This window comes from Suricata suricatta, chromosome 10, assembly GCF_006229205.1.
Source record: "Suricata suricatta isolate VVHF042 chromosome 10, meerkat_22Aug2017_6uvM2_HiC, whole genome shotgun sequence".
NCBI classification, from domain to species: domain Eukaryota; kingdom Metazoa; phylum Chordata; class Mammalia; order Carnivora; family Herpestidae; genus Suricata; species Suricata suricatta.
The window spans coordinates 58,347,643-58,352,627 of NC_043709.1; the positions used below are offsets into that span (position 1 = coordinate 58,347,643).

At 33.7% G+C, this 4,985-nt stretch overlaps 1 protein-coding gene across 1 annotated transcript in view; it reads right to left on the reverse strand.

Annotated features, from left to right (window-relative positions):
- LOC115305180 (olfactory receptor 6C1-like) overlaps positions 1–4,985 on the reverse strand; it is an 8,893-nt gene that overhangs the window by 2,972 nt on the left and 936 nt on the right. The gene's annotated exons all lie outside the window — the stretch shown is intronic.

The following is a 4,985-nucleotide window of genomic DNA, read 5'->3' on the forward strand; positions in this document are numbered from 1 at the left end:
TTAGCGCATTTACAGTAAATGTTTCTTAAGCCTGACATGCTCCTTTCCCAGATTCTGCATGGAATATCCCAGACATCCAAGTGTCACCTCAAGAAGGCCCACCTCATTGCTTCTTGGCCTTTTGGCCACAATCAACTGTACGTCCACCCCAATGACACTATTTAAAAGTGTAAAACCCCACTTCCAAAGTTTTTAAGTTTTCTCTTCCTTTACAAAACATTGATTAATTTATGAGAGACCGTATCTACTAATCAATCATGTCCATTGCTTACTGTCTGTCTCACACCCCTCGCCCCATGAAAGCAGGGACCTCAGTCCACTTGGTAGACACAGTGCTGTGCTGGAGCCTGCCTATACCCATCCTGGCAGCCAGCTGTGCTTGTGTGTCCGCAATTCTGCATGCAGGGAGGCCACAGCCCCTGCCATGGTGGGAGACTTCACATCTTAAAAATTGATAGGCTCTACTGATCGGCTCCTCATCCCCACTTGCTGAGAGGGAGATGCTGAACATTTACTGGAAGTCACTAATCCTTTTCATTTAGAACATGTGTCTGCCATGTAGTGGGTATTCAATAAATATTTTTTGAATAAATAAATGTTTAAATAATGTAGAATGGTTCCAGTGTCCTGCAATCAGAGCACTGAGTAAATATTTTGCCAAAAGAAACACACACTATTTATACAATAATGTACATGACATTCAGTTAGCTTTTAAAACAATGTTCAAATAAAATGTGTATTTCATCATAACTAGACAATTTTGTATGATAAAGAAATAATTTGCTGAATGTTTTCTAATGCGTTTGGTGTTTATTTTCTTCTTTTATTTAACATTAGGCTATTTGACAACTATGTAAAAATCTATTTCTTTGACTCTTCATGAAGTTAATGATATTATTTAAGGTTTGCTTATTGAGCTTTCTAATGGTAGGAATTCCCATGATGCAAACCTTATTTTTCCCACAGAAAAATTCTAATAACTATTTGGGTTACACCTAGTAATGTATGAAATCCAACATCATCTGTCAATCGATACACTTCTGAGATTATAAATTCAATTTATAGAATCATAGCTCAGCTGGGGGCACCTGGGTGGCTCAGTCAGTTAAGCATCTGTTAAGCACTGACTTCTGCTCAGGTCATGATCTTCTGGTCTATGAGTTCAAGCCCCACATTGGGCTCTGTGCTGACAGCTCAGAGCCTGGAGCTTGCTTTGGATTCTGTGTCTCCCTCTCTCTCTGCCCTTCACCCGCTCATGCTCTGTCTCTCTCTGTCTCTTAAAAAAATGTTTTTTAAAAAAGTTTAAAAAAAGAATAATAGCTCAATTAAATGATGGTACTCAGTAAATGGGAGACCAATCAGACATCCTGGGGTGGGGGGGGGCAACTTACCCATAAAGGATGTTAATACATCACTCAAAATATTTAGTTTATGCATTGGAATTATTTAGTAATATGATGTCAGTTCAGGTTTTCAGAGAAAGTCTTTAGTAACTTTTAAAAATTTATTTTAGAAAGAGAGAGCAAGAGTGGGGAGAGGGGCAGAGGGAGAGAATCCCAAGCAGTCTCTGTGTTCAGCATGGAGCCCAATGTGGAGCTTGATTCCCTGACCCTGAGATCATGACCCTAGCCAAAATCAAGAGTCTCAACCAACTGAGCCACCCAGGCTAAGAACTCTATAATAGGGCCTCTACTAAAGTCTTAAATCATTTGGATCCTTTAGCCAGAAGATTTAATAAATTTTATTTTACAATTTTGAATATGTTACAGTAAAACATTATTTGTAACTACAGGAGAGTGAAGCCTGGTACTTGAACAATGTGTTTCATTGGCTAAAACACAGTCACTCTTCAACCTCAGAATATACGAAGGTAATTGACATATTATTAAAAAACAGATGTCCAGTATCTTGTGGATAAGAAGGTAACAGGTATAATCAGTCTTAATTAAAAGTAAATTATGAGGCAACCCTGAGAAAAGCAAGACAATTATTAGAAACTAGGAATAAAACAATAATGGTAGAAAACAGTACAGTGAGAGAATGATCAAGGAAGAAAGACAGGCAATTCAGCATCTAGAAGTCTCAGAAAAGATATGGAGAAGAAACCTAATAGGATATTTGAAATGAAGTGAAGTGCTTTGTGAGATAGAAACTCACTCCCTATTCCCGTAAGAAAATCAATTGACTGCATTGTTCACAAACACACAAGTGATGGTCAGCACACACTTAACTTTTTTCTACTTTAGACTCTTTACCTGAATAATAGCACTGACCTCAGAGGGTTTTTGTGTTGTCTGCTTGTTTGAAAAAATTGAGATAATTTAAGTGTATGGTCAGTGCTTGGAATCAATAAAAGCTAAGAACAAAATAGAATACGATTTGGAAACAAAAATTAAGGCAAAGGAATAGAATTTTCATAAGTAGAAAATCAGTTTCACTATCTTTACTGAAATATATTGTATAAATATTTTCAATGCCTATTTTAATGTGTATCACTTATACATTCAACGCATCTCAGGGTGCCTGGGTGACTCAGTCAGTTAAGTCCAACTCTTGGTTTTGCTCAGGTCATAATCTCATGGTTCAGAGCTCGAACCCTGCATTGGGTTCTGTGCTGACAGAGCAGACCCTGCTTGGGACTCTCTCTCCCTCTCTCTCTCTCTCTCTGCCATCTCCCTGCTCACTCTCAATCTTTCTCTCTAAGGGTGAAATTCCAAGTTCAGGTCTCATACATTCATTTTCACATTATTCATATATTTGCCTATTTACCTCAATAGGTTTGCTTTTTATATTATTTAATCAATATTTATAAAAATGATTCATCTCTATCTTTAATGATTCTTTTTCTTGGCACTCACTTTACTTAATGAATTCCCCTGGGCCAACAAAAAGACACATAAAATAAGTCCAGTTCCATTTGTATGGCATGCATAGAGAAGAACATTCCTTATTTTCTGTTTTTCAAAACAGCATTAGCAGGAAAATTTAGCAGTCCTTGAACCTAGAGAAAATACCACTTAGGTTTTATAGATGTATAATCACAGAATTACAAACTGTTGATTTAAAATGTTTACACAAATAGTAATAAAAATGATTTAAAATATCAGTGTTTTGTACTACATGAAAAGAGGCAAATGGAAGAGTACCTTACTGTCAACCAGGTGAACTGCTTTTGTACATGGAACTTTATAAGAGATGAAAAGGCAGAATGAGTTGTATTATACTAAAATGTTCTCAGAATTTCATAGTATCAGCAATAAAGAATATTGCTAGTCACATATAACTAATTTAACAACAAAGCGAATTAAGATCCTTAAAACCATGAAAAAGCTAAGTCAACATACTTGTTTTTAGAGTACAATAGAAACCAAGTCTTTTGCTAACTCAGTTTAGCAGCTCAGAAATTATGTAAATGTTAAACAAATCAGATGATAAATCTGAGACTAACTCATCAACAAGAACCAAGAAGTAAGTCAATTTTTATTCTTCAATATAATATATGTACTTTCATTTTAATGTCTTTAAAAATTATTTGTATACAAGTTTATGGATTCATAAACCTTTCAATATTAAAAAATTAAATATTATTTTCCATCAAGAACTATTAATGAAATGCTAAAGGAGGAACACAGAAATAAACCTTGGATTGTTCATTTTTTCTAACTTGAGAAGGTATTCTGTTATAAAAATATGATTTTTAAAAAATTCCCTATTGGATTTTTCATACTTTACCTTTTAAGAGCTACCACTTCTTAGAATAAAAAAACAGTTTTCCATAGATTAATATTTCTGATTGCTAATTTTTTTCTTTAAAATTCAAATGTAAATTTACTTGTTACATTTAATTTTAAAGGTAGACCTATATTATAATCATTTTGTTACATATATTATGGAGGGGTATTGGGTGGGGAATGGGCATTAATGAGAACACTGTTTGGGATGAACACTGGGTCTGATATGTAAGTGATAAATCATTAAATTCTACTCCTGAAATCATTATTACACTGTATGTTAACTAACTTGGATTTAAATAAAAATTTAAAAATTAAAGAAAAATTCCCTATTAGAAAGGATTTCTGCTTCCCAGTAAATGTTATATTGATTATCTATTTGTTCATTTTCCATGACAATATTACAGAAAAAAAAGAATTCTTCATTGTATGTTAAAGTATTTCTCAGCTATAATTATTTTAGTAATTGCCTTTTGTTCCTTCCACAATTTTTATCAGGAAAGGGTTTTAAAGAATAAGAAAACAATAGCATCAACCAAACCTTTAAGAAGGTAATTAATGAGAAAATGCAAACAAAACATTCCCATGAATAAACATGTATGTTCTAAAGTGAGATGATTACTTCGTTGATAAGTTGTTTAAGCTTGTGGAAGTTCCCTCAACTATGTGGGCTTCAAAATAGAAAATGTGGAGGTAGTCTAAATAATCCCTGTAAGATTTGAAACTCTATATTTAGATTATCCATAATCCAGACTAATTTTTATATTCAGGAAAAGAAAAGATCAATTAAAATATTTCCCCATTTTTATAAAGAAGAGTAATTAGCAGCTTAAAGAAACATTAGAAAAAATAGTTTCTGTCTAAATGTTAACATGAGACTTTTTTTATCCATGGCTCATAATTGTGTGTTTTCAACAAAAATAGGTAAATCTTTAATTTAGATTATATTTATTACTTGAATGTGAGGTCCAATAGAAATTAGAAAGAGTTGCTAAAGGGAAACATGTGTCTTTGACTTTCACAGATTATTTATTATCATGGATATTTTAAGATTTTTAAACTCTAACTCCAATCCTGTTTTCACTTATTAGGTCCTCTAGGGAAATATACAGTCTCTGTTCTAAAAGGTGGAAGAAAGGATCAGCAATGAGAAACCACACAGTGCCCACAGAATTCATTCTCCTAGGGCTATCAGATGACCCAGAGCTGCAGATTGTGATTTTCCTCTTTCTAATGGTCGCATATATATTAAGC